Here is a 12,962-nt window from a genome sequence, read left to right as displayed (position 1 = left end):
CGATATATCGGTCTGGCTCTAATATATATATATATATATATATATATATATATATATATATATATATATATGTTGCCAGCCGAAACTATGGCAAAATGAGTGTAACTCGCAGGCTCTTCTGACTTATTGTTTTCTTAATTGCTCTTGGTTAATGTATAAGGTTAGGCAGTCTTATTTTGTGAATTATCCAAACATATTTGGATAGTGTTAGCAGGAAGACGTTTCCACCGGTGTCTGTTCATCTCAGTTTTGATGTGTGTGTGTGTGTTCTCACATGGCCAGAATCAGCTGAAGTGAGCAGGTCAGGGATTGTTCCCCTTGAAATGCTCCCAGGATGCTGACACCAACAGACCTGTGATTAGCTTTCCGCTGGCAATGAGAGGTAATCTAAGGAGGAGAGGGTACAGCGGCATAACTGCTACACCCAAGCAAAACACACATACACTCACACATATACATTTACGCCAAAGCCCACACTTACTGACATCAATATTCAACACTTGAACACAAATACATGCTAGTAGACGCACACTTAATGACACTTTTTCAATTACAGGCAGTATACCACGCATGCACACTTACCCTCACACTCATGTTCTGAATGGCATAATGATTCTGAGTGCGCTACAGTGGACGGAGTGCTTACAGAGAGTAATTTAAGAGCCGGCTGAGCGGATGAGACCAGGGTCACGGGGAGACCCAGAAGGGTGTCCGTTATTAAACAGAAGGACTTTACGGAGAGCAAAGATGGAAGAGTGTGACATCACTCAGGGAGACGGATGTATAGAGAGAGAGATAGCGAGAGATAATAAGAGTAAGACTGGGGAAAAAAGGATGTAAAAAAAGCTTGATGTAAAAGTTTTCATGAATTCTTTATGGCACAGCACATCAGATCCTCAGCTCTCACCGGCTGCCTTAAGCAAATGCTTCAAATCTTCTTCCGGCAACCTGAGCTGAGAAATCCATTGCTGTCTCTGATTAGCTAAAAATAAATGGTAAGAGCCCTCGCTGTTAGTGCATGTGCTCTGACACTTTGAGCTGCGCTGCCTCTGTTGATAACAGAAGTTTGAATCTGGCTTATCCCATAACCCATTATTCATTATTCTTGAGTTAAAGGGATAGTTCACCCAATAACTTAAATTCTGTCATCATTTACTTATACTTATGTTGTTCCAAAACTGTGTGAATTTCTTTTTAACACAATAGAAGATATTTCAAAGACTCTTGGTAACACAGTTGGCGTTAGCCATTGACTTCCAAGTATTTTTTACATATTAATCCCAAAGTGTAGCCTGGATGCCAGCCCGAACTCCGCCCACAACATTTTTTGGACGGGAAGTTCGGTCTGGACTCGATCCATTGAGGAGTAATTATGATCGGTTCAGAAATCATCGGGCCAATCAAATTGCCAGGGCGGGCTTTACACGATGATTGACAGGTGGTCTTCAGTAACATAATCCTCACGTCATCAAAGTGCGCTTGTCAAAGATGACTGCGACGCGACTTAGATTCCGCTGTCGCGTCTTTTGTAAAAAAAAATCGACAGCGCATTCATTTTAATAGACAAACAGAAAACTGCAATCAAGGCATTTGTCGATCGGAAAGATATTTTTGGCGTCCTTCCTACGTGATTCGGGAAAAGTGCAACTTATCAGCTGGCTCTGACGGTCGTTAAGAAGATGGGACGTAATGAAAAGCCTGTGGTCATTGTGGTTTATCCTTTGGTGGCACTCATGGAGAAGTAAGTAAAAGAAGTAACACTCGTTATTTAACTTCTAAAATAAATAAAGTTAGGCTACGTTCTGTATTTGAAAACTGCGCTATGCAAAGGAGTTGACTTATGCGTTGCTCTGATTGGTTGGTAGGTTTACTGACTATCCAATTGAGTGCAGAGGTTGTTTTTTTTTTTTTTTGTCCTGGTTCGGTTACGACACGCCTCATAATCAAAGCCCAATGGAGGAGATTCAGACTCATATTCTTTCTTGAATATGAGTACGACGAAGTCAGGCTACCCAAAGTGGTCCATATCAGGTTATTTTGTTATGTTATGTTTACTTTTATATGTTTGCTTATTACACTCTAAACAATGCTGGGTTGTTTTAACCCAAATTTGGGTCAAATATGGACAAACCCAAATGTTGGGTTAAAAATTTTAACCCAACTTCAACTTTCAACTGTACATTTTTTAAACACATTTTTAACCCAACATTTGGGTTTGTCTATATTTGACCCAAATTTGGGTTGAAATAACCAGAGGTTGAGGGTTAGGGTTATAAAGCCACATAAAAGTAGTTTAAGTGTTCCATGTCAGGTCATTTTTATTTTTATATTTAAATATACTTTTTTTTTTCTTAACTTCATCTGTAACTTCACCTAGTCAAAAATGTACATTTTGGGGAAAGGGATCTTTTCAGTTTTTGAAAAGCATAAAATAGCCAATTTAATCTTTTTCATAAGTTAAGTGAAGCATGTTTCCTGTTTATTTAGTTGAGATTATATAGTCCAGGGTCTCAGCATGCTTGATTCTGCACAACTGAGGTATATGAACATTACACTCTCGAACACAGCTTGGCATTCATCCGTCGTCAAAAACTGCACACCCAGAGTTTCTTGAATGCCACTCACCCATGCAGAGGGGCTTACCTGGAATTGAATTTGTCTTGCGTGAAGCTCAAATCACTCTCCCTAGCTACCTCTTGTCTCACATGTCTGCCTAGACATTATAGGCGTAATGAAAGCCAAACGTCACCTGTCAGGGAGAGTTGGAAATGACGCAGATCAACTGATCCTGCCTCCTTGTTAAATGTTGTCACACTTCACACTTCATTATTGCTTTGAAGCGGAACCCGCTGCCCGCTGAATGCAAATGCGACCTGTTCGGTCTGATGCGCAGAAGCCATGCGGACGGAGACGAGGAAGCAGGCAGATGCTGAGCAGGGATCATTAGGGACCAGGCTGAACCCATGATGCTCTGCATGTTGATTCAGGGAGAGAGCTGCATGTGTGAGGAGGACACACCTCTAGAATGGAAACTAGTTTTTAACATACTTGAGGTGTCGGATAATTAATTTTAACAAGATTTTGAACACACTGAATGTCTGTCTATCATTTTCAAATCCCGTTTAACTCGCATATCTTTATTTCCTGTCCTTTATTCCAAGTGTTTTGAATTGGATCTTTTCAATGAATCATTTGATGCAGTTCTGGATGATTCATTCATGAATCAAACTTATCCGGATAATTAAGGGGGGAAATTGACATAAATTTCTGTTTATTACACAAAGTTTTTATATGACTTCTGGAAGACTGTGAACATACAGTAGCGAATAAGTGAAATGAAATATGAACTGCTTCTGTGATTGATTCATGATCATTTTTACATGCTTTTTGAAGCTTGAGCTCTCCAGTCTCATTGTAATTGCATGGACAAGAAATATTAAAAAAATCTTTCTTTTGTTTTCAACAGAAGAGAGACAGTCATGTAGGTTTGGAACAACAGTATATGTTCTTATTTAATATTTTTTATTATTTTATTGTTTGTGAACTATTCCTTTAATCTAAGCATTTGATTTTAGACATCAAGCTAGGCATATATGCTCAATAATTAAGGTCAGTAGGCAGACATCTTGCATAAAACAAAACAGTTTTCTAATAATTCCATGTCAGTTGTTTAAAGCTTTGAGCTCATCATCTTTGCTTCACATTATATTAAATCTATTCAAGACTATTGTCTGCCTGAAACGGCACTCTGAGCCTCAATATGCCATTTAGGAGCAAGCTATGATGTTTCAGATGAGATCCGTTAAAAGTTTTTGGCACGATAATGAGGTCACACTTTTGTTCGCATGACAAGGGTGACAGTTTTTTATTCATCCGTAATTGCCTCTCAGAAGTGTTGGAGATAGACATAGAAGGGTGGAGCGGCATATAGAAGTGGTGGGTGGAGGGAATGATGGGTTAATGAGAAGAATGGCTGCGAGATTTGAGGAAATGTGGGCACTGGTGCTCTGTGAAGATTATTCTGCATAGCATAATATCGTAAATATATGAGAAAAGAATAAGGGGTGGGGTGGGGTGGGGGTGGGGTGGGGTGGGGGGGGGGGGGGGGGGGTCTGGGTGAGTAGTGACCAGTCTGGGGACCAAGTGCAGCCATCACTTTTGCTCTTTTGGTCATATTTAGGGGGTTTAAAATATCTAACCTGAAGTATTATGTTGTGTTATCCCTCTGGGGTCTAAGGTATTTTTGGGGTCCTTGAGATGTTTTGACATGCCCTGACATTTGTGCTTTTTTCAGTTGCTTATAAAAATATTAATGGCACACGTGAAATTACACTCTATTTAGCACAAACAGAGCTACCATAATATGTGAGCAACATGCATGTACATGTTTGTATTTTTGAGAGAATATTGTTTATGCATCAAAATGATCTGAAAATCAACCTGCCTAATCATTGTGATTGGGCCTGCCTAATCACGTGAATGGGCGTGAAGAGCCCGACCCCCTCATGAATAATTATGAGAAGACCAAGACCCGCAAAATAATAAACCATTTCATTCAGATGTGTCACACAAGAAAGAATGCAAGGACTTGTATAATATATATATATATATATATATATATATATATATTAGTGATCGACCGATATATCGGCCGGCCGATATATCGGGCCGATATTTGAAGTTTTTACGTGTATCGGAATCGGCCGATACACCGCTGCGCGTTCGCCGATAGTTTTTTTTCCCTGGCGTTATTTATAGACAGGCGGCCACGGGCAGCTCTGTGCTGCTAGAGACGCTGCAGTTCACGTGCCCCGCCCTCCCCCACTAGCAGAGTGCAACCTGCTCTTCACGAGAATGGTAACTTAAACTTTCAAAGGATCTTTTAAATGTTTGACTGCTGAAATATTGTCAAACACTTTGAAAATGAAAACACGTCGCCCTATAACTGTTATGTGCTTGCAACAAAGCAAGTTTGTGGGTCCAAATGGAAAACGTGAATGCCTCGTCTATAAAACTTAACTGCTTGCCATTGTATTAGGGAGCTGCAAATAGCTAAGGTGTAGGCTATCCGTTCAGTATGCATTAGGACTGTCTATGAATATTCTACATTCGAATATGTATTAATTTTGAAGGTGAAAATTAATATTTGAATATGGAAAAACACGCCCGCGGTTGCAGACTAATAACGTTACCACAGCTGCACAGCTCGCTCGGAGCGCTCACTGTCGGTTCTATACTGTGAAACTTCAATCACTGAATGAAGCCTGCTATATTTGGGACACGAGTCGCGACTCGCAACCTTAAATTGCTTGCACAAAACTCTTGATCAGCACTCAACATTTGTTTGTTGTTCATTTAACCGACGCGCAGAGAGCGTGAGGGCGAGAGAGAGAGAGAGTGCCTGAGCAAGTCCAGGCGAGAGAGTGAGCTCTGCGGTCTTGGCCATTAGTTGATTTAGTTTGCTTTTTAATACATTGTTAAATATGTTTAAACTCAAATAAACTATCTAATACTAGTAGTTATGTCTCTTTGCATTAACGTGTCCTGTTATTGACGTAATGCGCGTCAACAACAAAACGCGCTACGGGATGTTCGAATATGTTTTTTAGAGGGAAAATGCAAACGCCATTTGAGTAATTTTGACAGCCCTAGTATGCATACGGGTGCTGTAACGAAAACTGGTCATAGGATTAAGTAATGCCAACGTTGTTCAGTGTTTTTTGTGGGAGATTTATTCAGCGCTCTCCTGGCTGAGGTTTGGACGCGTGTGGTGTGTGTCTCCCTCGATCGCAGTGATATTACAGACTAGACATGCTCATTTTATTTTATGTAGAAAAATTGAAACCATTGCAGTATATAGTTCGTTTCTTTTAAAATGAAGTACAGTGTGCACTGTGCACTTTATTATGCTGGTTGCTACTGTGTGCAATAGTGTAATTATTTAATTTATGCTTAAATATTTATTTTCAGCACTGAACTTTTTTTGTTCTACTTTATGTTTTTAATATTTGTTAAATTGTTTATCTACTTCTTCTTGTTCTACCTCACATGTTTTTACTATTTGTTAAATATTAATTTTTGAAGTTAATTAAATGTTACTTTTATTAAATTGAGACCTGTAACATTTGTTAACATCATGTTATTTTTAAGATGTAAATTGAGGGAGCAAAATGTATCGGCTCCAAATATCGGCTCAAGAAAATCGGCAGCCCGTATCGGTCATCGGCTAAGGCTGATGGGGAAAAAATCGGTATCGGTATCGGCACTAAAAAATCCATATCGGTCGATCCCTAATATATATATATATATATATATATATATATATATATATATATCCTTAACTTTGAATCCTTAACTTTGAAATATGTAAGCAACGGGCTAACAACCACCCAGAACACCTTAGCAACACCCTGGAATCTGCATAGCAACATGCTTTAAATCACCCAGAACACTTTAGCAGGAGCATAATACCAGCATCCTGATATGTGTAGCAACATGCTAAGAACCACTCAGAACACCTTAGCAACACACTGGCAACTGCACAACATCAGGTTCTAAATCACCCAGAACACTTTAGCAACAGCATACTAGCAACATCCAGTTATGTGCATAACAATGTGCTAATAACTACTCAGAACACCTTAGCAACACCCTGGTATGTAAATAGCAACGTGCAAAGAACCACTCATAACACCTTAACAACAGCGTAGCAACACCCTGGAAACTGCATTGACTTTTGCCCAGACAATTACCTATAACATTTTCTTTAGAACATGTAAAAATCTATGTTCCTTGCTTTTCTCTTTTTCCTCTTTTGTCCCCATCCTTGCATTCTTTCTCTCGTCATTTATCTGCGGTCTGATCTGGGCCCTGTTGAGGATGGTTTTGTGGAGAACGGCTCCTGATGATTAAATGTGATCATGGCTAAGCTCCAGCAAGCCCCAGAGACCCAGCGTCTGTTTCCATCAACCCGGGCTGCTCTCCTATCAGCTTGTGTCATCTGCTGATGACCTTGTCAGAAAGCTTGTTGAAGTGAGCCTGAATAGGTCACTTTGTTCAAGACTCCGAGCAATTTAGTTTACTAAGCTGTACGCTTGCACACCCCTACATGCAAAGAAGCAATGTCCCAGTTTTGGGGGAGAAAAAAAAAAATATATTTATGCGAAAAATGCCCTAACCAGTGGAACTAAACATTCCCTCTGGGTGCAGTTTCCTTTTCGAGCTGTGTGCGCACAACAACATCAACAAGAGAAGTACGTGTATGTGGAAAGAAATGCAGCCAGCGGTGCTTTACTTTGATTTAGAGTTCCAATAATGTTTGTGGGAGCCTATTTTTATGTTTATGTTTTTAAATGAAGGGTGTATATTTATTTATTTTCTTTCTTTCTTTATTCACATTGTTTTGTTCTTAATCCAGTCCCACTGGTGATTGCTATAGCTGGATGAGTATTTATCTTTTTGAATTCAACCCTAATTGAATTCAACATTTGTTCATAATTTTGTAAAAAAAAAAAAAAAAATTAGATGCAGAAATTTATTAGAACACTTTATTATTATTATATCATCTGTAATTTTTAAATGAATTAAAACAAATAATAATAATATTTATTTCTCTCCCCATATACCCACATATCATTACCCTGTTAATCTGGATGACTAGATGAGTAGATGTTCTCAGTGGGCTAATCCTGCTCTCATATTCTTGATCCTCCTCATTCACAGTGTGTTTGAGTTGCTTTCCTCCCACCCCACCCTCTTCAAGCACATATTACCCCATCCGTGTGTGTGTGTGTGTGTGTGTGAGTGTGTCGAATGGCATTAGCTCACAGTGGAGCCACACATTGGCTGAGAGATTAGAGCCAAATGGAGCTGTGCTGGGAGGAAGGTGATAGTCAGATTAGCCTTTAGGCTGGAGTAGAGGGGGGATCTGTGCCTTTCAGCGGACCCGTCAATGAGGGACCAGCATGTGGGACCGGACCTCTTCCTCAGCCTGGAGGCCCATGTTCGAGCCAGATACAGCTAGAGGCGGAAACATACTGAGAATTCTCTTATTTTGGTTCCAAAGAAAAGATTGGCGGTGGTAGTTTTGGCACTGTTGGATGTATTTCCTTGGCAAACTAATTTTGTTTAGGGGGGGAGGGAGAGAAAACTCCTCTGTGTTCTGTAAAACAATGAGTTCTTGGAATAGTTTGGCTTTATATTTAGTGAAAACACAGTTGTAGCCTCTCTGTGTGTGTATGTGTTTGGGCTGTCAATAGATACATTTTTTTTATTGCGATTAATCGCTTCCTTTTTGTGCGATTAATCGCGATTAATCACGCATGTATCATTAAATTAAGCATACACCATTTACTGTATCTTGTTTGACATGTTAATTTTGTCATCATTTGTTATATCCAACAAAGAAAACCAACAGACTGAAGGTTGATTCTCTCAAAATTATTTTCTGCAAGCTTTTTTCAAGGTAATCATCATCAATATAACGTACTCGCGAGTACTTATAAATCGCCCCAATCATCTTTACCTTGATTACAGTCATCATCCATCATGACTTTACTAGCGAGACGCTCGTTTGTTTTATCCAGCCGAGAAGCGTGGTTTGCATATCATCTAGCCATACAGCGGTGGGACGTTATGATGTTATATTCTGTCTGGATTTCACACAGGTCAGTGCGTGAGGGCTGGCGCTCTTCAGAGGAAAAAAAATCACTGAATATGGCAGAGCTTGTGTTTTAAAGCAAAACACACATTGGAATGAATAATTCACTGAAAACACAACATGAGTCTCTATTCTCGCTGCCATCTCTGATGTAATCAGCCTGGTTTTCTTTACTTTAGCTCTGTTTGAATGATTTCACTTAGTGGATCATTGGTCTGAAAACTTTCCCAGACCAAACAGAGAAGTGAAATCGGGTTAAAGGGTTAGATGTACGTTTCTGCCTTCCAGGGTTATAGGTGGTTGTGCCATCCCATCGTAGATGCCATCAGTGTGGATAAACTCGCTTTATTTATATTTTTATGCATTTATTTATTTTTATGTATTTGTTTCTTGCTGCTAAATTCAACTGGGTGTAATGCAGATGTAAATTTAAATAGCAACATTAAGTTTATCAGGGCTGTTTAATATTATCTAGTGCCATTTTCTTGCAGATGTGTTTAAAAATGTGAGAATTTTTTTAGAAAATGGTTGTATATGAGAGATTCTCTTTTTTCTAGATATTTTTTTCAGAAACACACCAAAGGATACCAACGTGGAAATATTGAGCCACTGTGTTGTAAATGGTTTTTGAACTCCAACAGCAATTACACTTCAAAATCAGTGGTCTTCACTTTTAAGGACCTTTTAGGAGACAGAGTGATTCTTTTTGTCGTTTTTTTAAAGCAGTTTTAAGGGAAAGTCATCAATGACAGTCAAATGTGTGTTCAAAATTAAACTATATTATATTTTAAAGCCCCAAGCTGTGTTTTGCTGAAATCTGAGCCCCCCCTTGAGCGCAATAACTCAGGCGTCAATGTACCAATCATTCATTTCTGAAGTTTTAGTTTGGCATCATGAATTTCAGATTTCTTAATGAGTTTTTAATGAGCTTTGTTAGCCTTCAAGATTTCCCCCCCCCCCCCCCATCAAGTATTTTACTGAGATTTATTTATCAATTAAGAAGTAAAAATGAGAAAATGCTGGGGTTTGTTTTCCAGGAGGGTTTTTTGCCATCAAATATATTCATGTGTTATCATTAGTGGTGATGGGAATGTAGGAATACATCGTCCTTATCTTTTCATCTGGTTCCATGGATTTAATCAAAAAGGATTTTAATGGCGAGTGTATAACGTGCATTCATTCTGCCAAGCGTCCTCCCAAATTCCCCCATGTTCTCCTTTAAATCAGGCACTGTCTAATTATTCATTTACTTTTGCCTTAATGGAGTTGAGCACTTCAGCTTAAAGGTTCTTTTCAGAGCTGTAATGTGAATGAAGTCAGCTAATGTCGTGAAGGAAATGGATGGTTATGCTCTTTCATAACCTTTAGTTTAGTTCACCTCTCTAGTAGCAGCAAGTTAATGAGAACATTTGTCAGACAGCAGTGGTTGGCTGTGATGAGGTTATAGTTCACTCAAAAACTGAAACATAGCGGAACACAAAACCTTTTTTAACTGTTGCTTTTAATAGTCTGAAGTACTGCACACATCTAGTTTTCTTTAAAGGGTTGTCTTTTTAGTTTATTTTAATGTATTCCAGATTACAGTGGTGTCAATCAGAGCTATAAAATTCGTCTTGAATAAAACTATATGTTCTCATTTGTCGCTATCACTGTTTTCTCTATAAATCTCCACCTCCAGCATCCTCACACACAATATAGTCTACTAGCCGAGACTCTTCTTTAAGTGTACAGATGTGATGTAAAGACTCAATATAGCCTACAAGCCGAGACTCTTCTTTACGTGCACAGATGTGAAGTAATGACTCAATATAGTTTACTAGCCAAGACTCTTCTTTATTTGTACAGATGTGACGTAATGACTCAATATAGCCTACTAGCCGAGACTCGTCTTTACGTGTACAGATGTGACGTAATGACTCAATATAGCCTACAAGCCGAGACTCTTCTTTATGTGTACAGATATGAAGTAATGACTCAATATAGTTTACTAGCCAAGACTCTTCTTTATTTGTACAGATGTGACATAATGACTCAATATATCCTACAAGCCGAGACTCTTCTTTACGTCTACAGATGTGACGTCATGACTCAATATAGCCTACTAGCCGAGACTCGTCTTTACGTGTACAGATGTGGCGTAATGACTCAATATAGTCTACTAGCCGAGACTCTTCTTTATGTGTACAGATGTGAAGTAATGACTCAATATAGTTTACTAGCCAAGACTCTTCTTTATTTGTACAGATGTGATGTCATGACTCAATATATCCTACAAGCCGAGACTCTTCTTTACGTCTACAGATGTGAAGTAATGGCTCAAGTAGTCTACTAGCCGAGACTTTTCTTTATGTGTACAGATGTGACATAATGACTCAGAATAGTCTACTAGCCGAGACTCTTCTTCATGTGTACAGATGTGACGTAATGACTCAATATAGTCTACTAGCCGAGACTCTTCTTTATGTGTACAGATGTGACGTAATGACTCAGTATAGTCTACTAGCCGAGACTCTTCTTCATGTGTACAGATGTGACGTAATGATTCAATATAGCCTACAAGCCGAGACTCTTCTTTATGTGTACAGATGTGACGTAATGACTCAATATAGTCTACTAGCCGAGACTCGTCTTTACGTGTACAGACGTGACGTAATGACTCAATATAGTCTACTAGCCGAGACTCTTCTTTATATGTACAGACGTGACGTAATGACTCAATATAGTCTACTAGCCGAGACTCGTCTTTACGTGTACAGATGTGACGTAATGACTCAATATAGTCTACTAGCCGAGACTCTTCTTTATGTGTACAGATGTGATGTAATGAGTCAATATAGTCTACTAGCTGAGACTCTTCTTTATGTGTACAGATGTGACGTAATGACTCAATATAGTCTACTAGCTGAGACTCTTCTTTATGTGTGCAGATGTGACGTAATGAATCAATATAGTCTACTAGCTGAGACTCTTCTTTATGTGTGCAGATGTGACGTAATGACTCAATATAGTCTACTAGCCGAGACTCTTCTTTATATGTACAGATGTGACGTAATGACTCAATATAGTCTACTAGCCGAGACTCGTCTTTACGTGTACAGATGTGAAGTAATGACTCAATATAATCTACTAGCTGAGACTCTTCTTTATGTGTACAGACGTGACGTAATGACTCAATATAGTCTACTAGCCGAGACTCTTCTTTATATGTACAGACGTGACGTAATGACTCAATATAGTCTACTAGCCGAGACTTGTCTTTACGTCTACATATGTGACGTAATGACTCAATATAGTCTACTAGCCGAGACTCTTCTTTATATGTACAGACGTGACGTCATGACTCAATATAGTCTACTAGCCGAGACTCTTCTTTATATGTACAGATGTGACGTCATGACTCAATATAGTCTACTAGCCGAGACTCGTCTTTACGTGTACAGACGTGACGTGATGACTCAATATAGTCTACTAGCCGAGACTCTTCTTTATATGTACAGATGTGACGTAATGACTCAATATAGTCTACTAGCCGAGACTCTTCTTTATATGTACAGACGTGACGTAATGACTCAATATAGTCTACCAGCCGAGACTCTTCTTTACAGATGTGACGTAATGACTCAATATAGCCTACCAGCCGAGACTCTTCTTTATATGTACAGATGTGACGTAATGACACAAAAACATGCTCGAATTTCCTGCGGAAATCCACCAGTACCACTGGAATTAAAAACATTATTACAAGGATGCCGCTTTAAATCGAGCTAAGGCAAGCAGATAGTTTTGAACACTGGCTGGTTATGTATTTCTTCTAAACTGTATTTTGGATCATTTTTAACCGCCAAAAAGCTACGGACTGCTGCTTTAACCAATAGCTATTTATATTTAAGCAGATGCTCTTATCCAAAACAACCTCCAAATATAGCTTTAGCTTTTATTATCCCAATTAGCATTGAAGAAATCTGCTATACCACTCAACCGTTACAAGAAAGTATGCGTTTAAAACTGTAGCACAAATAAGCGAAAGTTATTAGTCACTCTATTCGGGAGAACTACAATCGAGCTGGGTCAATATTTCACTTATACACAACTAAAGCACTTAAGGCATATGCCACATACACAGTCCAAAGTTTGATAGTGACACTCACATTTTAAAACGGGTTTTTTTTTTTTTTTTTTTTTTGTATTTAATGTTTTGTTTGCAAATAAAATAATATGTTTTATTCTGCTGCGCTGATTCCCCCGTTTTTCTAACAGTATTTTATTCTGGTTTGTCTGATGTGGCAGAGCTCAAGGCCTTTGT

At 38.8% G+C, this 12,962-nt stretch overlaps 1 protein-coding gene and 1 long non-coding RNA gene across 3 annotated transcripts in view; one reads left to right on the top strand and one right to left on the bottom strand.

Annotated features, from left to right (window-relative positions):
• Positions 1 to 12,962, top strand: part of robo2 (roundabout, axon guidance receptor, homolog 2 (Drosophila)) — a 485,230-nt gene that overhangs the window by 125,838 nt on the left and 346,430 nt on the right. The window lies entirely within an intron of this gene.
• Positions 1 to 12,962, bottom strand: part of LOC148973328 (uncharacterized) — a 28,796-nt gene that overhangs the window by 3,976 nt on the left and 11,858 nt on the right. The window contains exon 2 of the long non-coding RNA XR_016146827.1: positions 275 to 387. This is a non-coding gene — a long non-coding RNA (uncharacterized LOC148973328). The remainder of the gene's footprint in view (positions 1 to 274; positions 388 to 12,962) is intronic.

This window comes from Pimephales promelas, chromosome 16, assembly GCF_988280905.1.
Source record: "Pimephales promelas chromosome 16, fPimPro1.hap1.1, whole genome shotgun sequence".
In the NCBI taxonomy this organism is placed as follows: domain Eukaryota; kingdom Metazoa; phylum Chordata; class Actinopteri; order Cypriniformes; family Leuciscidae; genus Pimephales; species Pimephales promelas.
Note: the sequence above shows the minus strand (reverse complement) of the source record. Positions and strands in the feature narration are given on the sequence as shown.